Genomic DNA, 26,407 nt, shown 5'->3' on the forward strand with positions numbered 1-26,407 from the left:
AGGAGAGGAGGGCTTTTTTAGGATCACTAAGATTTCAAGAGAAGTTTTATTTCTCCACAGGCTCCCATGGGCTCCACATTGTTGCAAGTAGCCCATACCTGGCCTTTAGCATTTTTTTTCAATTTTCATTCATGTTTTCTTACTCACTTTTTGGACAACTGGTGCCTTCTATGTGGTCTGCCAGAGGTACGTCAGTCAATATCCATCATTTCTCCTTGAAAATACCTGTCCTTCTTTAGAATTTAGGCTACTGAGCTCTGTAAACCCGGTTCTTTGATGGGTTCAGTCAAAGTTATTATTTTGTACTGTACCCAGATTTTCTCATTGTTAGATCTGGAAGTTACACTGCTAGCTTCCTGTATCCTAGATGAAAACAGAACACGTATTATTTATTCTTTGATGTCTAGTTTCTTTTTCTCAGCCCTATGCTTGCAAAATGTGTCTATGTTGTTTTACCTTGTAGAAGTCTATTCTTTTCTACCGCTAGTAGTATTCTGCTGTATGAACATTCTATAATTTAGTTATACATTCTCCAGTTGATGAACATTTAGATAGTATCCGATTTGGGTTTATGAACAAAGCACTATGAACATTTTTATGCAGATGTTTTTGTAGAAGCACACTCATAAATTTTGGAGTGATACTGCCTTAACTTACACAGATATATATTTAACTTTAGTGGGTAAACTAAACAGATTTAAGAAGTGACTAGCAATTTGCACCACCATAGCAAACTATGAGAGTGTTTGATCCTTCACACCCTTGACAACATTGATATTATTGGTGTTTTTAATGTTAATATTACTCAGTAATAATTGTGAATATTTGCAATTTGACCTTCTGCATTGATTATAGAATTTAACACTTGGATAAAATTTTGCTCCAGTTCACAATATTTAGTTATGTATCTTTTTCACTCTTTAAACTAATCAATATCAGGATTGAGAGAGCACATTGAGGATATTAGTCAACCTGGTTTCTTTTAATGCTTATTTGTTTTAAAGGTGAGGAAATGTTTGAAATAACAGAATAATATAGAAAACAGAATTTGCAGACTACCTCTGGGTTGCAACTGTTTCTTCATTACTATGGATATAATATAGGAATTATATTTATATTTATGAGTAAGATTGTAGTTTATGTCATCAAATAACTCTTCCCAAATGATACATACATTTTGACTTAGAGAGAGCTATTCAGAATATCTGTATATTCTCCAGCTCCTATCAAATTATTTAAATCATTGATTTCACAATTCTGTCTGCATACAGTTGAAAGAAAGTCTTTCAAAAGTCAATGCATCAACGTTGCACCAACATGCATTTCTAGAAAGCAGATATAAATTGACTAGCTTTCCCTTGTTAATGGATTTGTCATGTAACTAAGCTATTAGTTTGTGCTTATGTCTGACAGTTACCTTGTTATCAGGCCAAGAGTAATGTGCTAATGTTTGAATTTAGTCATATGCAATGATTTTTGATGACTTTATAGCCAATGCTAAGGTACAGAGAAAGGAAGAAAATGCTTTTCTTTAGTTTAGAAGTTGGCCAAGGGTACACAGACCCACTATAATGTTATATTTAATAAGAGAAAAAGTCAGCTTTTTCCCCCAGAAAAGGGGAATCAGCCTCTAAGTTGAGGTATGTTTGGGTGTTTTCTTCATATTATCAACAGCAAGCTGTCTTTCATGTCTAGGATTCACCAGACAAATGATAAATGCCTGATACTCAGTGAATTTGACATTTGGAATGAAAAAAAATTAGAGGTCTTGAGGCCTTATTTTAGTTCCTGGAATTGAAAGAGCATGCACAACCATATCCATCTCCTGGATTAACCATAGCTTGTTATTAACTAACAAGGATGAAGGATAAAATATTAGATATGTTCTGAGGAGTCAAATAAAGTACACGACATGAAAACAAAAAACAATAAGCCATGTTAGAACACATCTCTTTTCAAGCCTCACCCCATATTCTATCATTATAAGAAAGAATTTCCTGCTTTCCAAACTAACAGTGCTTAATGAAGAGGACGTTTTATGTCCCATGAAGAAAGTAAACCTAGCAAACAAAAGTTGCCTCTTAAGACCCTGAGTGTATGGATATCACCCTGTTCAAGGAAAGGCAAAATGTGAATATATTCTGTCATAGTTCCTGCTATGTTAACAGGTAATCTTGTGCTACTGCAGGCAAAGTTCATTCTCTATTTTACAGTTTTCCCAGAGGCTTCCAAATCTAATTAATCACTTATCTATTTAAGAGATACATGTGGTCTGTTGAGAGAAAGAGAGAGTAAGTATAGCATTTGTCTTTGAAACAATTAAGAAAAAAATATGGCTGAAAAATCAACACAAAATGCAGCAGATAACATAACTTTGGGTTATAACATGGTACTCAGGGTCAGTGTTTAGAATATCAATTATTATTGAACAGAAAATACTTAATACTACTGCATAATAATGATTATGATCAAGACAATGCCCAGTAACAGATGACACGGAATATATTTTCACTCTTATTCACTAGTGTGTCTGTAAAAATGTGGTAGTACGGGAAACAAAAAGACAACCTATAATTCACATACAAGTACCAACATTATATAATTTAATTTACTAAAACATAAACTAGAAAATAAGTAACCTGGAATAGATTTATGGTAACAGTGAACTGAAGGGGATGCCTTCAGAAAGGGCATCAGTGAATGGTGGATTGTTTTAGCATAAAACAATTGTTTTGTTTCTAGCTAATGGGACTCAGACTGTTCTGAGTGATTGGATAGTGATGAACAAGACAGACAAATCTCTGTTTTCCTGGAGTTCACATTCTGTAACAGGGAAGATGTATAATAAATAAGCAAAAAAGAAAATACCATATAATCAGTGCAGAGACAAAGTGTTTCAGATCCAGCTGAAGAGTGAGAAAAATGTGGATGTCGTACTGGATATCAGAAATACTTTTGAAGTCAAATTGACAGGATTTGTTACATAGATGCAAATTTATATAAACGTGGATATAAAATATGGTAGTCTGTGCATATTACATAGACATAAATATACAGACATTTTTGAGAGCTTAATTTTATGTTGTTTTTACAAATTATTATTTCATTCCTCCCCAAGCCTAGAGAGGGATAAAATGTGTGGTACAACCTGTGTGGCTCTTTGAATCTCCTTAAGTGTTCTGATGATTGCTTTACTTGACTTCTCAAACACATTTAATATATTATTCTATTAAAAGCCTTGATCTTTGTGATCATAATGAATACAAGGTGGAGAGTTTTGTTTATGAAATATCGTAAAAAGGAAAATAGGAGATAAAGCATTCTTTGATGCCCAGCATATTCAAATTCACAAAATTAGCCATCATAAATTCTCTGCTGATTTTCCAGCAATGCCTTTTTAAAAAACCAACTAGGGGAACGTATAATCATCTGAGCAGTGATCAGCATACCAACACATCTTTTCTCTCTCTCATAGTATTGATCATATCATCATCTACCTCTGCCTCCTCCCTGTCCCTTTCACTCACTCTTCTCTCCATATGTCTCTCTATTCCCTTTTGTGCGTATGTGTGGTGTGTGTGTGTGTCTTTTTGGCTCCCTCCTCCATTTCTATCTCTTCTTTTACATCTTTCTCTTTATTCCTCAACGTCTTCATGTTCATTATTTTTGTTGTCCTCTTCTCTGATTTATTTCTCTATTTCCCATCATGCTTTCCTCCAACTCCTATCTCTCACCTACTATGTCCTCCATATGTGAATCTTTGTAAATGCTCCTCTCCTTAAATGGCCAATAACCTTGGCTATATTCATTAATAAAGAACAGACATATGAGCCAAGCTACAATGATAATACCCCGATATACAGGTCCTAGTCTACATGCATGCATACACTCCCATGGCCATAGATTTCTGTTCAAGGTAACTGATTGGCATTCCAGGAAGGTCTGAACTGATCACAATCTTATAGGCCATAGAATGACGACTTTGCTGTTTACTGGAGAGAAGCTCATAGTGCTCTGTCAGCACCATCATGGCATACGTTGTATCATTTTAGCACTCTTATATTTTCATCAACTCAGTCTGATGCAGCAACCTGTCCCCATATTGCTTAGAGTCCAGTCAGATAGTCTCATGCCTCTCACTGCACACCTCATTTATGCCATCCATTCCATGCTTACTTACTACTAAGGTTCAAGACACCGCAGGACCTTCTCAGAACCCATGATATAGCCCACCTTCTCAGATTAATGACATTTTCAGCTTCCAGCCAGCAAATAAATAGTGCCACTGGTCAGTTTTTCCTCACTGACTCACTGTGCAGTTTATGGCACGTGTGGTGAATGCTGCTGCTACTCTTGCACTGATCCAGCTTTTCCAGGAGCTGCCTTCAGATGCCAGGGAATAAAACCTGGAAGAGTGGGGATAGTTAATATTCAATGGGGTAAACGTTGACTCATGAGAGATAGGAGATGGAAAGGAGCTGGTGAATAGATTCTCTTCCACTTCTAGTAATTATTCTGAAGTCCTATGTTGTCATAAAGTCTTGTTTGAGAAATGTTGCTTGACAAGAAATCAGCCGTACTTTATGATGATGCTTTCGCCAATTTGGTCATTTGCCTTTCTTTCTTTCTTTCTTCCTTTCTTTCTTTCTTTCTCTTTTTTTCTTTTCTTTCTTCTTTCTCTTTCTTTCTTTCTTTCTTTCTTTCTTTCTTTCTTTCTTTCTTTCTTTCTTTCTTTCTTTCTTTCTTTCTTTCTTTCTTTCTTTCCCTTCCTTCCTTCCTTCCTTCCTTTCTTTTCTTTCTTCCCATGCTGCCTTTTCCTTCACTATTACTTTTCTGGGTTTGCAAGCCCTCTAAAATGTTTGCTTCAGATTTGGTCTTCCCGGGAAATAATACTAGAAATTCTTTCCAAAGTTGCAATTACTAATCTCTATGGTGGCCATAAAACCAAGTCAGGCCACTCGAAGTCCAGCCACACTATTTTTTTATTGATACATAATATTTATACATATGTATGTGATACATGTGATTTTTTTGTTATAGGCATAGAATGTGTGATGGTTCAAGTCAGGGCATTTAGGGTATCCATCACCTTGAGTATTTATCATTTATAAGTGTTGAACACATTTCAAGTCTTTGAAATATGCAATACTTTCTTGTTTACTATAGTCTCCCTACTCTGCTACTTAACATTAAAATGTACTTTTTCTATCTAACTTTATGTTTCTACCCATTATCCAACATCTCTTAATTCCCTCCCACCTCTCTTAAACTCTTAATTCCCTTCCAACCTACATTCTTCCTAGTTGGTATTTTTTTTTTTTTTTTTTTTTGTATTTTTAGTAGAGACGGGGTTTCACTGTGTTAGCCAGGATGGTCTCGATCTCCTGACCTTGTGATCCACCCGCCTTGGCCTCCCACAGTGCTGGGATTACAGGTGTGAGCCACTGCGCCCGGCCGTCTCTGGTATCTTTTACTCTACCCTCTATATTCATGAGATGAACTTTCTTCACTCTTACATATAATAAGAATATTAAATATTTTTCTTTCTGTTTCTGGCTGATTTCACTTAACACAATAACCTCCAGTTCTATACATGCTGCTGCAAATGACAGAATTTGCTTGTTTTATTATGGCTAAATAGCATTCCATTGTGTATATATACCACATTTTCCTTATTCATTTATCTATTGAAGGGCACTTAGGTTCATTTTATATATTTGCTATTATGAATAGTGCTACAATAAACATAAAATTGCAAGTAACCCTTTGATGTACTGATTTCCTTTCCTTTGGATAAATAACCAGTAGTGAGATTGCTGGATCATATTGTTCTATTTTTGGTTATTTAAAAAATCTCCATCCTGTTTTCCATAGTGGCTGTGCCAATTTACATTACTATCAATAGTGTATACAAGTTCCTTTTTCTCTGTATCCTCTCCAGCATCCTTTATTTTTTGTCTTTTTATTATCAGCCATTAGAAAACAGACATTCTAAGTGGAGTAAGGTGATATGTAATTGTGGTTTTGGTCTGCATTTTCTTGACGATTAATACTTTTGAGCATTTTGTATATACTTCCTGACAATTTATATATATTCTTTTGAGAAATGTCTATTTATATCCTTTGCCCACTTTTTTGTGGAATTATTTGGTTTTTTTTCATTGTTGAGTTGTTCAAGTTACTTGTATAGTCTAGATTTAGTCCCTTGTTGGATGAATAATGTTTGGTTCTAGAGAAATACTAAAATTGTTTTTTTTCAATTTCTGGGAAAAAATATGTTGGTGTCTAGATAGGAGTTGCATCAAATTTTTAGATTGCTTTGGATAGTATTTTTCTTTTAACAATATTGATTTTTCCAATCCATAAGCATGAGATGCCTTTCCATTTGTTTGTGTGTTCTTCAAATTTTTTCATCAGTATTATGTCATTTTGCTTTTGTAGGGGTCTTTTATCACCTTGATTCAATTTATTTCTCATTTTTTGTAGCTATTGTAAATGTCTTCTTGATTTCTTCTTAGCTAGTTGATTATCTTCTTGATTTCTTTCTTAGGTAGTTCATTAATGGTGTGTAGAAATGATACTGATTTTTATATATAGGTCTTGTATCCTGCAACTTTACTATATTTATTCATCAGATGGAGATATTTTGGTCAAGTCTTTAGGTTTTCCTAGGTAGAAGATCATGTTGTCTCTAGAGAGGGGGTAATTTGACTTCCTCTTTTCCAATTTGGATTCCTTTTATTTCTTTTTCTTGCCTGATTGCTCTGGCTAGGACTTCCAGTACTCTGCTGGCTAGGAGCAGTAGATGTGTGCACCCTTGTCTTACTCCAATTCTTAAAGGAAAGGCTTTCAACTTTTCCTCATTCAGTATAAGGTTAGCTGTGGGTTTGTCATATATGGCCTTTATTAGTTTCCTTTTATGCCTAGTTTGTTGAGAGCTTTTATCATGAAGGGATGCTGAATTTCATCAAATGCTTTTTCTGTGTCTACTAAGATGACCATGTGGGTTTTGTCCTTCATTCTGTTTATGTGATATACTGCATTTATTAATTTACATATGTTGAATCAGCCTTGCATACCTGCTATAAATATCACTTGATGGCTTTTTTTGGTCTGATGTTGGATTTTGTTTGCTACTATTTTGTTGAGAATTTTTGTGTCTGTGTTCATCAGGGATAATGACCTGCAGTTTTCTTTGATGTTGCACCTTGTCTGGTTTTGGCATCATGGTAATGCTGGCCTCGTAGAATGAGTATGGTGAATTGCCCCTCTTTAATTTACTGAAATAGTTTGCGGTGAGTTGGTATTAGTTGTTTTTTTGCACTTGGTAGAATTAGGAGTGAAGTCGTCGAACCTGGGCTTTTCTTTGTTAGGAGACTTAATTACTGTTTCAATCTCATTATTCATTATTGTTCTTCTCAGGTTTTGTATTTCTTCCTGATTCAATCTTAGTAGTTTGTATGTGTCCAGTAATTCATCAATTTCCTTTAGATTTTGCAGTTTGCTAGTGCATAGTTGTTCAAAATAGTCTCATAATCTTTTGTGTTTCTGTTGTTGCAGTGTCTCCTTGGTCAATTCTAAGTTTGCTTCTTTGGGTCTTCTCTCTTTTCTTGTTATTTAGTCTAGCTAGTGGCTTATCAATTTTGTTTACCTTTTCAAAAAAAATTTCATTTTATTGATTTTTTTGTTTGTTTTTGTAGTCTCTATGATATGATTTGGCTGTGTCCCTACCCAAATCTCACCTTGAATTGTAATAACCCCATGTATCAAGGGTGGGGCCAGGTGGACATAATTGAATCATGGGGGCAGTTTCCCCCATACTGTTCTTGTGGTAGTGAATAAGTCTCACGAGATCTGATGGTTTTATAAATGAGAGTTCCCCTGCATAAGCTCACTTGCCTGCCGCCCTGCCCTGTATGACGTGACTCTGCTTCTCCTTTGCCTTCCTTCATGATTGTGAGGTCTCCCCAGCTTTGTAGAACTGTGAGTCCATTAAATCTTTTTACTTTATAAATTACCCAGTCTAGGGTACGTCTTTATTAGCAATGTGAGAACAGACTAATGCACTTTATATCATTTAGTTCTGCTCTGATTTTATTATTTCTGTCCTTCTACTAATTTTGGTTTTGGTTTGGTTTATTTTTGCATTTCTTATTCTTGAGATACATTGTCAGATTGTTTATTTGAAATCTCTTTACTTTTTTGATGGGGGTGTTTATTCCTATAAACTTTCCTCTTAACACTGCTTTCACTATATCCCGTAAGTTTCAGTGTGCTGTGTTTTGATTTTCATTTGTTTAAAAAAAAGTTCATTTCTGTTTTAATTTCTTTATTGATTCAATGTTCACTCAGGAACATATTGTTTAATTTCCATGTATTTTTACAGTTTGCAAAGTTCGTCTCAGTATTGATTTCTAGTTTTATTCCATTGCTGTTCAAGAAAATACTTGACATGATTTTGATTTTTTAAAAATTTGTTGAGACTTTTTTTGTAGGCTAAGGTATGGTCTATCCTGGAGAATATTTCATCTGCAGATGACAAGGTATATTCTGCAGTTGTTGGATGCAATGTTCTGTATATGTCTGTTGGATCCATTTGGCCTAAATCAAGTTTAAATCAAATGTTTCTTTGTTGATATTCTTTCTAGATGATCTGTCTAATGCTGCAAGGTGATAAAGTCTCCCATATGATTTATTTTTGGTTGTGAACAGTGCCAGTGGTGTCATGATTTCCTCATAGACTTGGATGTGGTTGTTAGTGGAATCTCTGGTAAGGCTTTCCTGGACTTAGGGATGCCAGGTGGGCCATTTCTCAAGCCCCAGTGGTGACAGTGATGGGCCAAATGTACCTCTCTTTGGGCCCCCAGGTAGTGTATGCAGGCTCCTGTATTAGTGGGTTCAGGGAGGTTAATTCTTAGGATCCCAGGTGGCCAGAAGTGGCCATGGTCAGCTGGATAGGTGGGCAGGTTCTTGGACCCCTGGGCATGGGTGATGGTAGTAGCTGTGGATGAACAACCTTCTGGGTCACAGGCAGCACTCGCTAATGATAGCTGTGCCTATGATGGGCTTGGTGAACCAGTTCCCAGGTGCTCAGGTGGCATATGCTATTGGTTGCCAGCAGTGGTGTTGGCAGCAACCTGAGGGGTCCCATCTTCAGATCTCTGGGAGAATGATAGCTGTATCTCTGAATGGCTTGGTGAGCCAGTCTCCAGGTACTCAGGTGGCACATTCTGTTGGGTGCCAGCAGTGGTGTTGGCAGCAAGCTGGGTAGTCACATCTTCAGATCGCTGGGAGATGCTAGTGGTGCTAGACTGGGTAGGCTGCTCCCTACTCTCCTGGGTGGCATTCTTGAGCCTGGGTGGAGGGGTTTGTGCCAAGCCAGATGGACCTACACTTAGGCTGCCCAGTGGTGCAAATAAGCATAGGCTGTAGTAGTTAGGATAGGGCAATACATAGTAATGTGTATGAGAGCCTGACCTCAGGGTGCCTGCAATTGTGCGGTGGATCTGCTGTTTGGAAGGGTAGGATTGCTGTCAGTGGGAGCAGGCCCAGGTAGGCAAATAACTTCTAGGTCCTAGGGAGCAAGTACTTTGGACCTCAGCAGCAGTAGCAACAGCAGTGCGAAGGGAGAGCCTGTTTTCGGGGTGAATGCAGGGGCACAGAGCCCTGCTGCTGGTGAAGGCAGAGTTGCTGTCAGCCTTCACAAGAAGGCAACCCTCAGTCTCCAGAGACCACAGGCTGTGATTCCTTTTGTCTTCGGGGAAGCTACCACAGCATGATGCACCACCCTTTCCCCAGGCATAAGACTCTGTGTAGGGTACAATGCTGGGGAGCCTGCCACACTGTCTGATCTAGCTGACATTGAGCCAGTGCAATTCTCTAGGTACATCCACATTATTTTTCAAACATGGGCTGGTGGAAGAAGAGGTTGTGAGCTAATACAGTCTCTTAGAGAAAGACGGTGATAAAGTCATAATAAATGTTCAAAATTAAACCATGAAATAAACAAATACGGGGGGGCGGGGGCACAGGGATGTGATTATTTTGGTTTCTGTCTTCCTAAGACTTAGTTTCTTAGCTGTACTCTCTGTTTTGTTTGCTATCCCAGATTTCCACCAACCGATCTACCATTTAGCTTAGGCTAGTTTAATTAGATGTCAGACACTTGCAAACAAATGTCTTGAGTTGTAGCCAAATTCATAAGATTCCATTCTGTGTCCTTCTTTTCAACTAGTCTTTCAAAGGCCATGTTTTGACATATGTCATCCCACAGCTATTAGGTCTATTTTAGCTTCACTTTCTGCCATATGAATCTCTGTTTTTCCTCACTCTGATGTCTTGGATGACATTTATCTTTTTCTTTCTTCTAAATCTCAGGTTAAATTTTGGAAAATGAGAAAAGGGAAAGTTAATAGATTTGAAGGTGACTGAACATCAACAGCAATGAAATTCTGTTAAATTATATGCCATTTCTAAAAAAAAAAGTAGAACCACATACAAGGCAAAAGAAAAAAAAATGAAAGGATAGAAAATGTATTTTGAAAGTGAACACATTTAAAATTTGATCCGAATTTGAAATTCTTCAGTTATTAGCTGGAATTGGACCAATTTCTTATCATCTCTGAGCTTCAGTTTCTCCAGAATACAGTAAGATTGAGTTAAGATACTAGGTGTATTAGTTTATTTTCACACTACTGATAAAGACATACCCTAGACTGGGCCATTTATACAGTAAAGAGGTTTAATGGACTTATAGTTCCACATGGCTGTGGAGGCCTCACAATCAGGCATAAGGTGAAAGTCTCATCTCACATGGTGGCAGACAAGAGAAGAGAGCTTGTGCAGGGAAACCCCCCCTTATAAAACTATCAGATCTTGTGAGACTTATTCACTATTATGAGAACAGCACGGAAAAGACCTGCCCTCATGATTCAGTTACCTCCCACCAGGACCCTCCCACAACATGTGGGAATTCAAGACGAGATTTGGGTGGGGACAGAGACAAAATATATCACTAAGATACTATATAAACTTTGTAATAATTCCTGAAACATAATATATACTCTCAGCAATTTATGAACTTTATATTTGGGAGATTTAAATAATTTATGCAAAATGTTGAATTGTGTCCTCTCTCATGATGTTAATGAATTAGCATATTTGCCTGTTTTTTGAGTAAATTTTGAACGTATCATCACAAAAAAATTAGTGAGGTGATAGATATGTATTGACTGATTTACTCCACTTATATGTGGATATACATGTAAACATCACATTGTACACCATAAACATATATAAGTATTCTTTGTCAATTAAAACAATATTAACATAAAAGATTTGCCTTTTAATTGTTTCTCCAAAACATTTTCTAATATTTAATTTTATTTTTCTTGGAGACAGAGTCTCACTTTGTCACCCAGGCTGGAGTACAGTGGCGTGATGAATCCCAGGTTCAAGTGATTTTCATGCCTCAGCTATCTGAGTAGCTGGGATTGCAGGCATGCACCACCACCTCCCTCACCCGTCGGCTAACTTTTATATTTTTAGTAGAGACAGGATTTCACCATGTTGGCCAGGCTTGTCTCACACTCCTGACCTCAAGTGATCCACCCGCCTCGGCTTCCCAAAGTGCTTGGATTACAGGCATGAGCCATGGTGCCCAGCCATTTTTTCTAATTTCAAATATTAAAACATATATATAGGCCAACTTCCCAGAAAATTCTACTCATCCTTTATACTTTCTGCAAATATCGAATCTCTAATATTACCTTGTTTGTGCATTTTTACAGTGGTTTTTGCAATATTGCATGCTAACAATGATTGACAAGCAAGCTACGTATCTGAAGTAGGTATTTTGCCATTTCCAGAATGTGAGGGTTCCCTTCTTTTCCAATATCACATTTACCAGTTTGTTAACCACTCAAGTGTTTATGCAGAGCACTATGCAGTTTTTCTTTTGTCTGGGTGTATTTCACTGTCTCACTTGCCTCCATGACTCATTCCACAGCACTGTAGTCCTGTTTCTCTACTAAGAATTCTCTTCTATGTTTGTGGAGTCACACTGAATTTTCCAGAGGAATTTTGTTAAGGATGTTTCTATGGGAAGAAGAATACCTCAGTTTCCTTCCCAGATATGTACGGTATCTATCAAAGGCCCTGGACCGGGACTAGGATGCTAAGACTCTGACCAGGAAGCCGCTCTAGGCTGCCCTCTGGTGGGCAGACTGGAGCTAAGGAGACTGAAAGAAGTCGGATCAGACAACTTGTATCACTTCAGCAAGCAGAGAAGAAAATTCAGGCATTCATGAGCTTACCATAGCCAGAGCCTGGTCTATAGATTTCGCTCAGCAAAGACCCCAGGAAGCAGGCCTGAAAGCCACTGGAGGAGAAGGGCCGCATCTGAAATCCCATTTGCAGCTGTTACGGACCCTTACCTGTCAGTGGGCAGGTAAGAATAGGGAGCTTATTCGAATGAATTTTCAAGGCACTAGTAAGACAAAGAAATGATAAAAGTTTCCTTCACAATACCTATAGTGATGACCAAAAAAAATGCTTCACATCACTGTGAGCTGTAGAGGGGACAGAAAAAGATGTTACTACCAGAACATGAAACCCAGCATCAAAGTTCAAGTGAAAATTTACTGCAGTAGAAATAGAGTGCTTACAAGTAAACAGAAGTCGTCATCAGTTGCCAGTCCAAATTCCAAGAAAATACCCACTGTCAAATATCTAGTATTCATGAAGTTAATGAAAACACTGTGATTCATACGGCATGGACTTTTGGTACCAAATATTTGAAGTCTTTATTTTGGAACTGAGTGGAGAGTAAATTCCATCTGAGTGTACTTTATACCAACGACCACCAAGAGAATTCTGCATTCTTATCTAAACTTTTAGACCTCAGAAAGTACTAGATAAATTATATTTGAAAATAACTAACTGCTAACTGAATTTTTAACTTGCATTTTACAACATGAATGTAAAAATGCAAGTTTAAAAATTTTGTACCTGATACATATCTAGATGTAGATGAAAAAATTCTGGCCTAGTTTAATTGTTATTATAGCCACTCTTTCTATGGTCAATTGTTAATTATAAAATTTCACCTAATTTTCTTTTAAGAACATATATTATTTTTCATAGTTTATTTCCTAACATTCACATCAAAGAAGAGAGAAAACAATATAAATAGCATCAGGGAGTGATCAGATACAATTTGTTCAACAATGGGACCTGGCTACCTGCCTGTAGAAGAGTAGATGGAATTCTTCAAATGAGTTTCACTGTAGGGTCCCTTGACACACATAGGAACCAAAGAAATAGTGTGACACCCAATCCAATGAGTACCCCTGAACACTACTGATGTACACTTTTATGAGGATACAAATTGCACACTGATGAACAATACCTGCCATGTGGAAACCTCATTTAGACCACTGGGCACTTAGACACCTGTGTCCTGAAAGCAAAAATTACCTCGTAACTGCTATTGGAAAAGCTACTGCCTACATTTTAAGTAGAATTGATTCACAAAAGTACAAAACAGTCTCATTTCAAGTTATCTATCTGTGTACAATTTAAGAAGTTTAAATCCTAAGTGTTTTAGGACAGAATCCTCATTTTTTTGTTTTAGTAATTTTAAATGCACAGATCGTGTCTTTTGCTAACTGTCAATCTAGGTAGGCATTGAGACGACTATTCAGGGTATAGTTAGCACACGGTAGTTGATGATAAAACTAGATCCTCCTGTAGCTAAGACCTGAGAAAAGTTTCAGGCTCTTGATTTTTGGAATTACCAGGAGAGGTTTACTAATAAAGATCTGTAGCTCTGGGTAATTGTTAGAGCCTGGGATTGATGGTCATCAGGAAAGAGTGTTACAGCTTGATAACAGTCGGTTAATTTGATTTGAAGAAGTTGTTGAAACAGTGTGCAAATGTTCTTAATAGGCCCAAGTATAGAGCTAGAAATAACATTATATTGCTGTTTTTTTCTCCTAATTTGTTTCTCTCATACTAATGAGAGATCACAGCTAAAATATTATTTAATGCAATAGAAGAACCTATAGTCAGTTATATTAGTAGATATGCAGGCAGGTAAAAATTAATGGAAAGATAGTTACTTCTCTGTTTCTCAATCTTAGACACTAATATTTTCTCCTATCATTCATAACAGATGATTTCTTTTTAATTCACAGAGAATACAAAACCCATGAGACTAGAACTTTCAAGTTTTGCTACTGACACAAATCTAAAATATTTAAAAAATATTTTAATTGTGGTAAAATGTACATAAACACAACATTTACCATCTTTCCTATTTTTAAGTGTATATTTTAGGAATGTTAGTATTTTTACATTATTGAAAAAGCATCACCACCATCCAACTCCAGAATCCTTTGCATTTCAGAAAACTGAAACTCAATACCCATTGAATAGTAACTCCAGCAATACGTCCATAACTCACAATTTGCCTTTCCTTATATTTCAATAGAAGAAAAGTTTTTGCTCCTGTCCCAGCCAATAACTTCACCAATTCTCTGTACCTCATTTCTTCTCACCTAAACAAAGGCATGTTTTCTATAACTTTCCCATTTTTTCTTCTCATTTTTAATTTTTTAAAATTATTTTGCATTGTCAAATTATGTCTAACTCCATGCATAATAATACTAATTAGCTACCTTGGTCATCTAAAAATTTCTTCTGTAGTTCCCTTATGTATCACTCAACATTCTTCTTTCCCCTGTGACACATTTCCTAAACAGAATTATTTACACTTCTATTTTTTCTCAACTCCAATTAGCTTCGTACTTCACTCCTATCAAACTTACCCCTCCTCATTCTATACAAACAATTTTCTTTAAGGTCAACAACATCAACCTTTTGCTAAATTCAATGGTTAGTTCTCTTTCTTCTTCCTTCACTCCTCTGTGGCAAATGCTACAGTAAACCACACGTTTTGCTCTCTGAAATATTTTTCTCTTTATACTTCTGCAATACCATACTCTTCCTGGTGCTTTATTCGATGTTTCTTCTTAATCTCATTGCTGGCTGTTTATTCCTTTCACAAACTCTTATTGTCAAAGTTCCCCAACTCTAACTCTTTTCATCAGTGATATTTTTATGCCTCAGATTACGTACCACTGAATCCCAAACCTTTATGTTCAGTTCTGACCTCTTCCCTGGGTTCCAGTTTTATATTCAACTGTGCAGTCACCAACTCCACCTTGATCCCAAAACATAACAAATTCAAAGCAGACTTGACGATTCATCCGCCACTGTTCAATTACTGTCCCTTAGTTTCCTTTATTTCCATTTATGGCACCATTAGCTACCCAGTGGCTTAGGCCATTAATTCAGAACTCATCTTGGAAACTTTCTTCCCCCTCACATCCCATATCGAATCCATCAGCAAATCCTCTGGTGTCACCTCCAAAATGTGTTTTGGAACCTAGAAGTTTCCACCATTACCACTGATAAAACCCTTGTCCAATTATCTGTAGATGGTGGTGATGATTGTACAACATTGTGAATTTAATTGATGTCACTGCAATGTGTACTTAAAAATATTTAAAATGCAAATTTTATGTTATACATCTCTTTCACCCAGACGATGGCATGATCTTCCCAACTTGCCTCCCTGGTTTGTTCCTGTCTTTCTATGATGCATTCTCTCTGTAGCAGGGAATTTAAACACTTCAAAATGTAAGTTAGATATGTCAGTCCCTGTTTCAGATATTTCAGTAGTTTCTCATTGCTTTGAAAATAAAATGGAAACTTCTTACCTGTTCTACAATGCCCTACATGTTCCTATCTTGGCCTAAATGTCCTACCTCATTTTGTACAACTCACATTCCACTCACTCTGTTCTACTTGTACTGGCCCATTTGCCGGCTCTTGAATACACCAAGCTGGTTCCATGCTTGAGGCTTTAGCAGTAGCAGCTTCTGCTCTAAATATATTTATCTATCTCATAGAGTGTTTTCTTTTCAAAATCCCCTTTTAAAGATATTTAATTTTAACCTTTCTTTTTACTTTCAATACAACTTATAACGACTTCTAAAATATTTATTTTAGTCATGTCTCTCTTGTCAATTATTTCTTTGACTAAAATATAATCTAGGAAACTATAAAAATATTTTCTTTTGAAGATGGTCCTAATGGAAATCCAATGTATTAGATGACATGGATTCATTAAACCTTCTTTATATTATCAGATCCAAATGCCAGTGCCTGATAGGTGTGTCTTCATATATCACTAACAGAACTAAGTGCTTTGTCACAAAGTTACATATTTTTTCCCAAGCAATATTTTGTGATTTCTAAAATATGCAAGAGCTATTTTTATTTTTATGACAGATATTAGCTAAGTATCCATTTTCCTTTTGATGTTCCATCATAAAAATTATAAAACATATAATTTAACTTAGTGGAATATCTTTATATCTTATATATAAAAGATAGATCTTTATAAGATATATATAAAAAGATACATGTTTACATCTTTTAGAAAACACAAAACAAAATCTGGGATAGTTTTTCTACCAGTAAAACCTAAATAATATTTTTTTAGTCCTACCAAAAATTGTAAATTGTTTCCTTTGTTAAAGTTTATTCCTCATGCAATAAAGAGAATATTAAAAAGTAATATATTTTAACAATTATAAACTAGTTTAAACACAAAATAAATGGAAGATGGGAATATATATACATATAAGTTTATATATATATATTTGTTTATATTATATATATATAAATATAATTTATTTGTTTGTTTGCCAGGCTGGTCTCAAACTCCTGTTCTCAAGTGATCTGCCCATCTCAGTCCCCCAAAGTGCTGGGATTACAGGTGTGAGCCACTGTGCCCAGCAGTGGAAGATGAGGTGTAATACATTAAAATCCCAACGCACAATATAGTAGAAAATATATTAGTTACAAACTGAAAAAAATGGTTTTCAGAGACAAATTCTACTTATTTTGGGAACATTTATTTAGATTTGGTCATATTAAATGTAAACACTTTTTTCTCGTAGATAATTATTTCTTTAAATACTATTTCCTTAGCTAAGAAGAATAAAAATAAACTGAAAGTAAAATATTAACCACTCTATGATCTATTTTCAAGGGAGTAATAAAGACTTTGTAATCATTAAAAATAGAGAGAAATATTGAACTCTACTGCATCTTATTAAGAAAAACACCTTTTATGTATTAAGTAGGTCTAATCCTTTGACTCTTTGGTTGGTCGTAATGTTTATATAAATTCTAGGAAATGATTTCTGCATATTTATTCACAGAATAAAAAGTTTAATTTCTTTCTACCACCCTCCCAATAAAAATTTAGAAAGGACAGTGCAGTAACATAAGCCTGAATTTTAACAGGTCTTTTTGGTAGTAAGTAGTGCACAGAATTTTCACGTGTAGCTGCTCCAGTTTACTTTTCCAGATTTCTAAGAGAATTTAGAGCTTCTTCGAAACCTGCAGTATGTGACTGCTGTGTAATATCTTGATTGATTTTCTGCTTAAATTGGGCATAAGTGCAGAATGTTGAGAATCAGAAAAAGCAAGGTGGGTGAATGTGATTCTCAGTGCCTCCACGCAAAACCCTGTGGAGTTCAGATGATACACCGAATTCAGGATCCTACTGGGCACACTTGGATTCATAGATTTAATTCTCCAGCACCGACAAAAAAAAAAAAAAAAAAAAAGATTTTTGTCTCCATTTAGTGATTGCTCTTATTGACCCATGAAGAAAGACCTACATTGATTTAAACATTGTGTACATGTTAGGCACTAAATGTATGGGGGCCATCAACATTTCAAGGACTTACTTTTGTAAATTATATAAATTAGTCTTTCATTATTGAGGGATTAAAAGACAATAGGGACAGCAGGGCACAGTGGCCCATCTCTACAGTCCTGGAAAGTGAGATGAGAGGATCCCTTGAACCCGGAAGTTGGAGTCTAGCCTGGGCAATGTAGTGAGACTCTGTCTCTAAACCAAAAAAAAAAAAAAGAAGAAGAGAGAGAGAGGGGGAGAAATAGATAAAGGGACAACAGGGAGATTTTTACCTTCTGTCTAAGAATTCTTGCCACTCTTGCCACATGTCTAAGTATAGTCTGTTTGAATTGATGAATGCTTTTCCAAAACATAATGCATGCCAACTTGTTTGAAAGGCAATGTCTATTCTCATGATTGTATTGATCTTTGAAATGGCTTCAACTGGTAGAATATGAATAAACCAGTAATTTGCTTTCCAAGTAAAGTTTGCTCTTTACAGAACAGAATTATCCTTTCCCCAATACTGATGAAACTTATTTAAACGATAAATGAGCAATGAAGGCTGCTGATCAGAAGTTTCCTGCTCACTGGAGATATTATAAGGGCTAATATTTTAGACCCTGCCTAATTCATTCTGAACACTCAACCAGGCACATCTGTCCATAAAATTTACTTAGAAAGCAGATTTGCTGAGTTAACCAATGTAATATGAAATGTTTCCTAATTGCTTACATGGTGTGTGTCTGTGTGTAGGGGGGTTAAATATGAAAAAAATCATAGTATATCTAACTACAGAGTTAAGAAGAACAGTTCTCAGCGTTTCTAGTCACAAAGTAGAATTTAATCATTAGTATCGGCAGGCTGCCTGCCACTCATGCTCAGCACATACTGTCAAGGTATATTTTCTCAGACTTTCATATTTATTTGCTTGTCATGATTGTTTTGATATTCAGCTGACAAACTATGCCAAATGACTGACATGAGCAAATGCCAAGGAATATCAGGAGTGAAATAAGACGACAATTGAGTATATTATCATTTTAAATGGTCTGTCTCACCCTGCTGAGGGTTGTGATTTTGTTCTGTTCCTAGCTGTCATGCTTGATTAACTAGATTCTGCTTTAGGTGTGTGATGCTTCAAGTCATACTCAGTCCTGTCTATTTAGCAAAATGCAGTTTCTGTGATCACAAAAACACTGAACTTCACTTACCTTTCTTTCTCTGTCTCCAGTATTAAAGAGGGCTGATGTGAATAAGGCCCCTTTAATTAAAGAGGGGATATGTGAAATGAACTCTAATTTGATGAAATTTGAGAAGTTATTTTTTTTCATAAAATGTGTATTAATTAGGGAAACAGCACATTTAAAGCATTCATAAACTGGAATTATTTTCAAATAGTACACAGAAAGACATATTTGATGTCATCAGAATAGAATGGGATTGTATTAGAATAAAATTTTCAGATAAGTGAAGCATAAATCATCAGGTAATGTGACATTAAAAATAATGATTGTATATTTAGAAAACCCCATTGTCTCAGCCCCAAATCTCCTTAAGCTGATAAGCAACTTCAGCAAAGTCTCAGGATACAAAATCAGTGTGCAAAAATCACAAGTATTCCTATACACCAATAACAGACAAATAGAGAGCCAAATCATGAGTGAACTCCCATTCACAACTGCTACAAAGAGACTAAAATACCTAGGAATCCAACTTACAAGGGATGTGAAGGACCTCTTCAAGGAGAACTACAAACCACTGCTCAAAGAAATAAAGGAAGACACAAACAAATGGAAGAAAATTCCATGCTCATGGATGAGAAGTATCAATATAGTGAAAATGGCCATGCTGCCTAAAGTAATTTATAGATTCAATGCTATCCCCATCAAGCTACCAATGACTTTCTTCACGGAATTAGAAAAAACTACTTTAAATTTCATATGGAACCAAAAAAGAGCCCTCATAGCCAAAACAATTCTAAGCAAGAAGAACAAAGTTGGAGGCATCATGCTACCTGACTTCAAACTACACTACAAGGCTACAGTAACCAAAACAGCATGGTACTGGTACCAAAACAGATATATGGACCAATGGAACAGAACAGAGCCCTCAGAAATAATACCACACATCTACAACCATCTGATCTATGACAAACCTGACAAAAACAGACAATGGGGAAAGGATTCCCTATTTAATAAATGATGCTGGGAATACTGGCCAGCCATATGCAGAAAGCTGAAACTGGATCACTTCCTTAGGCATTATACAAAAATTAACTCAAGATGGATTAAAGACTTAAATGTAAGACCTAAAACCATAAAAACCCTAGAAGAAAACCTAGGCAATACCATTTAGGACATAGGCATGGGCAAAGACTTCATGCCTAAAACAGGAAAAGCAATGGCAACAAAAGCCAAAATTGACAAATGGGATCTGATTAAACTAAAGAGCTTCTTCACAGCAAAAGAAACTATCAGCAGAGTGAACAGGCAACCTAAAGAATGGGAGAAAATGTTTGCAATCTATCCATCTGACAAAGGGCTAATATCCAGAATCTACAAAGGACTTAAACAAACTTTCAAGAAAAAAACACACAACCCCATCAAAAAATGGGCAAAGGATATGAACAGGCACTTCTCAAAAGAAGACATTTATGCAGCCAACAAACTTATGAAAAAGTGCTCATCATCACTGATCATTAGAGAAATGGAAGTCAAAACCACAATGAGATACCATCTCATGCCAGTTAGAATGATGATCATTAAAAAGTCAGGAAACAACGGATGCTGGAGAGGATGTGGAGAAATAGGAACGCTTTTACACTGTTTGTGGGAGTATAAATTACTTCAACCATTGTGGAAGAGAGTGCAGGGATTCCTTAAGGATCTAGAACTAGAAATACCATTTGATCCAGCAATCCCATTACTGGGTATACACCCAAAGGATTAGAAATCATTCTACTATAAAGACACATGCACATGTATGTTAATTGCAGCACTGTTCACAATAGCAAAGACTTGGAACCAACACAAATGCCCGTCAATGATAGACTGGATAAATAAAATGTGGCACATATACACCATGGAATACTATGCAGCCATAAAAATGGATGATTTCATGTCCTTTGCAGGGACATGGATGAAACTGGAAACCATCATTCTCAGCAAAGTAACACAAGAAGAGAAAAACCAAACACCACATATTCTCACTCATAAGTGAGAGTTGAACAATGAGAACACATGGACACAGGGAGGGGAACATCACATACCGGGGCCTGTTGGGGGGTAGGAGGCTGGGGGAGGGATAGCATTAGGAGAAATACCTAATGTAAATGACGAGTTGACGGATGCAGCAAACCAACACGGCACATGTATACAAATGTAACAAACCTGCACATTCTGCACATGTACCCCAGAAATTAAAGTATTATAATAAAAAATATTTTTTTTAGTTCTTGTGTTTTTCAGCTCCATCAGGCAGAAATAAGACTGCACATTTACAACCATCTGATATTCAACAAACCTGACAAAAACAAGCAATGGGGAAAGGATTTCCTGTTCAATAAATGGTGCTGGGAGGACTGGCTAGCCGTATGCAGAAAATTGAAACTTCCTTAAATCTTCTGCAAAAATTAACTCAAGATTAAAAACTTAAGTGTAAAACCCCAATTTATAAAAACCCTAGAAGAAAATATAGGCAATCCTTTTCAGGACATAGGCGTGGGCAAAGATTTTATGATGAAAACAGCAAATGCAATTGCAACAAAAGCAAAAATTGACAAATGGGATCTAATTAAACCAAAGAGCTTCTGCACAGCAAAAGACACTATCAACAGAGTGAAGAGACAACCTACAGATTGGGAGAAAATTTTTGCAATCTGTCCATCTGACAGATTAGACAAAGGTCTAATATCCAGAATTTACAGGGAACTTCAACAAATTTACAAGAAAAAAACAACCTCATTTTAAGTGGGCAAAGGATTTGAACAGACACTTCTCAACAGAAGACATTTTTTGTGGCCAACGAACATATGAAAAAAAGCTCAACATCACTGATCATTAGAGAAATGCAAATCAAAACCACAATGAGACACCATCTCCTGACAGTCAGATGGCAATTATTAAAAAGTCAAGAAACATCAGATGCTGGCAAGGCTGTGGAGAAATAGGAATGTTGGTGGGGATGTAAATTGGTTCAACCATGTGGAAGACAGTGTGGCGATTCCTCAAAGACCTAGAACCAGAAATACCACTTGACCCAGGAATCCCATTACTAAGTATATACCTAAAGGAATAGAAATCATTATACTGTAAAGACACAGGCATGCATATGTTCATCACAGCACTATTCACGATAGCAATGACATGGAATAAGCCCAAATGTCCATAAGTGATAGACTGGATAAAGAAAATGTGGTACATATACTCCATAGAATATTATGCAGTCACGAAAAGGAATGAGACAATGTCTTTGCAGGAACATGGATAGACCTGGAAGCCATTATCCTCAGCAAACTAACACAGGAACAGAAAACCAAACACCTCATGTTCTCAGTTATAAGTGGGAGGTGAACAATGAGAACACGGGGATGCAGGGAGGGGAACAACATACACTGGGGCTTGTCAGGGGTGGGTGTCGGGGGAGGGATACGATCAGAAAAAATAGCTAATTCATGCTGGGCTTGATATCTAGGTGATGTATTGATAGGTGCGGCAAACCACCATGGCACACATTTACCTATGTAACAAACCTGCACATCCTGCACAGGTACCCCAAACTTAAAGTAAAATAAATAATAATTTTTTAAAAATAGATCTAAATATGTCTATTCCTTTATTCTTAAGCTGCGAAAACAAAATGTAATTTTGACAAACTCTTGAGACCTTAAAATGTTTACTTTTTTACTTTGAACTGTTAAATTTTACATCTACTTTAATTTGGCTTTTAGTTTTGTCTTTAATGGTACCTGAGTTTTTCTATTTTGCCCTTCTTAAACTGATATGTAACTTCTAGAATAAACTAAAAGGAAATATGCATTTGTGTGATACAGAAAACTAAGCCCTAGTGCTAAAACAGATACAGGTGTGTGTGTGTGTGTGTGTGTGTGTGGGTGTGGTGTGTGTGTGTTTGGGGGCCTTTGGATAGCTATTTCTGTTTCTGAGATCCTGCCTCTGCTGACTTTTGGGTTTTTTGGCTATGTTTGAAAGGTAGTGTTTGCCTGAAGGCATACTTCCTAATAAGTGGGATATTATTATTACAAAGTTTGCTTTTTATTCCTCAAATAATTTCCTAAATAAGAAACAAGACACAGTAAAGATACACAATAGTTCTCATCAGGTTTAGATACCAGGGTTGCAAATCAAAATATTGCCTGCAGCAATAGCAAAGATATTCCCTCTCTTTGCATTTAAAATTCATGAAGTGACAGAAAAATTAAATAGCACCATAAATCAAATAATATATAAACATAGTTTAAACCCACACTCTGTCTGACTTTAGAAGTCTTTTAAAGTTTAAGTGATTTTATAATAGCTGATTTTTGGCAAAGTTATTTCAAAGCGGCAGTTTAATATATAACTCGGAAAACAAAGTGAAAAACTGAATCTATAGGAGTTTGGGGACACTATAGATCAGCGCAGACTCAAGTTTTTTGGACATGTTTGGGGTTTCAAATATATATGTACATGACAATCACATGGGCACTTGTTTAAAATGAAGATTCTTTTATAGCTGAATAGGTTTTAGACTCTGGAATGTAAATTTTAATGGCTACTACAGGCATTTTTAATGTAGGCTATTCTTAGACCACACTTTAAAAAACTTGGTTAAGCTACTTACTATAGAAATATAGTCTACCTATTAGTGGCACCAGCTTGTTGGAAATTCAGCATCTCAGGCTCAACATCAGAGTCTGTAAAATCCTCAGATGTTCATAAGCATAGTAAAGCACTGGTTGTAGCCTATTATTTATGAAGTCAAATAACTTTGTAAGTAACTTTTAAAGTAACTCTGAAATCTATATTAAGGCACAAAATATATTTCGGTCCAGGAAGTGAGGAACTTTACATTAATCATAGGTACATGTGGGGACTTTAGGTGTTTGTGTCACTACAAATACTGGAAGAAATGCCAAACACAAATCCCACTGTTTGTAGGTCTCCCGATGCTCAGGGAAATGTTTCAGATGTGAGTTCTGGCAATGGGAACTTTCACTCTTTGACTGGAAATATTGATGTCTCAATAGTGTTTGTAGGGCCAGGCGTGGTGGCTCACGCATGTAATCCCAGCACTTTGGGAGGCTGAGGCTGGCGTATCACCTGAGGTCAGGAGTTCGAGACCAGCCTGGCCAACATGGTGAAACCCCGTGTCTACTAAAAATACAAATTTTAGCCAGGTGTGGTGGCGGGCACCTGTAATCCCAGCTACTCAGGGGGCTGAGGCAGGAGAATCGCTTGAACCCAGGAGCCAGAGGTTACAGTGAGCCTAGATCATGCCACTGCACTCCAGCCTGTGTGACAGAGCAAGACTCTGTCCCCCACCCCCCAAAAATAGTGTTTGTAATTTATTAATTCCCTTTGAAGCAATTATTATGGCTCTCATATACGGGAAAGGATATTACTTAATGCAGGTAACTGCACTTTGCTTTCTTTTTAAAAGATGGTAGTTGTTTAATTTTTTAATTAGTAAACTTTGTTTTTTTAAGAGCAACTCTAGTGTTACAACAACATTGAGTGGAAAGTACTAAGAGTTTCTGGGTATCCCCTCTCCCCACACATGCACAACCTCCTCCACTATCAACGCCTCATGCACAGTGATATACTTGTTACAGTCAATGAAAATTCACTGACACATCATCATCCAAAGATTATAATTTTCATTAGGGTTCACTTTTGGTGTTGCACATTATATGGGTTTTGAAAATGTATAATGACAGGTATGCATCATGATGGTAACACACAAGATATTTTCAATGCCCAAAATATAATCTGTATGCTGCCTATTCATCCTTATTTCCCCACTAACTCCTGGGAACCACTGATACTTGCACAGTCTCCATTGTTTTGCCTTTTCCTGTATGTCATGTATTGGGAAGCAAACAGTATGTTGCTTTGGCAGAATGACTTCTTTCACTTAGTAATATGAATTATAGTTTCCTCCAAGTCTTTTCATGCCTTGATAGCTCATTTCTTTTTAGCATTAAATAATATTCAATTGTCTGGGTGTGCTAATTTATTTATCTATTCACCTACCGAAGGATAACTTGGTTGCCTTTAAGTATTAACAATTATAATGAATGCTACTACAAATATCTATGTGCAGCTATTTTTTGTGTGTGAGTATAGTTTTCAATTATTAATTTGGGTAAATATCTAAGAATATAATTTCTGGATCATATTGTAAGAGTGTGTTTAGTTTTGTAAGTAACTGCCAAAGTGTCTTATAAAGTGGTTGTACCATTTTGCATTCCCACAGGCAATAGAGTTTCTATTGCTCCACATCCTCACTAGAATTTGGAGTTATCAGTGTTTTAAATTTTGGCCATTCTAATAGGCTTGTAGTAGTAACTCATTGTTGTTTTAATTTGCAATTCCATAATGACATTTATACATTGTTAGATTCAACTTACTAATATTTTGTTGAGAATTTCTGCAACTATATTTATGAGAGATGGTATGGCATAGTTCCTTTTCCTTATAATATACTTGTCTGCTTTTGGTACGAAAGTAATGACGGCCTCAGAGAATGACTTAGAAAAAATTATCAGTGCCTGTATCTTCTGAAAGAGATTGCAGAGAATCAGTAGAATTTACTCCTTAAATATTTGGTAGAATTCACCAGTAAGCCCATCTGGGCTTGGTGCTTTCTTTTTTGGAAGGTTGTTGATTTTTGATTCAATTTCTTTAACAGATATAGGCCTATTCAGATTGTCTACTTCTTCTGTGAGTTTTGGCAGAGTGTATTTCAAGGAATTGGTTCATATGATTCAAGTTATCAAATTTGTAAGCATAATGCTGTTCATAATAGTCTTTTATTGTTGTTTTAAAGTCCATGGTATTTCAATGATTTCCTTTCTTTTATTTATTATACTAGTAATTTGTGTCCTCTCGCTTTTTTTCTTGGTTAGCCTAGCTAGAGGCTAAATGAGTTTATTCACCTTTTCAAAGATCCAGCTTTTGGTTCCTGATTTTCTCTATTTATTTCCTTGTCTCATTTTCACTTAGTTATGCTGTATTTTTTTTTATTTCTCTTCTTTTGCTGACTTTGAATTTACTTTCTCTTCTTTCTCAAGTTTTCTAGTGTGCAAGCTCAGATTTTTGATTTTTAGATATTTTTTCTTTTGTAGTATATTCTTTTGCTGCGTCAAGCACGTTTTGATATTGTATTTTCATTTTCATTATTTCAAAATATTTAAAAATTGTTTTTGAAATTTCTTCTTTAACCCATGTGTTATTTAGAAGTCTGTTGTTTAATCTTCAAGTATATGGGGGGAATTTCCAGCTCTCTTTCAGTGATTAATTTTTAACTTAATTCCATTGTGGTCTAAGAGCAGATATTGTATGATTTTTATGCTTTTACATTTGTTAAAGTCTGCCTCATGGCCCAGGATGTCCTCTGTTTTGGTGAATG

This window comes from Nomascus leucogenys, chromosome 7b (genome assembly GCF_006542625.1).
Source record: "Nomascus leucogenys isolate Asia chromosome 7b, Asia_NLE_v1, whole genome shotgun sequence".
NCBI classification, from domain to species: domain Eukaryota; kingdom Metazoa; phylum Chordata; class Mammalia; order Primates; family Hylobatidae; genus Nomascus; species Nomascus leucogenys.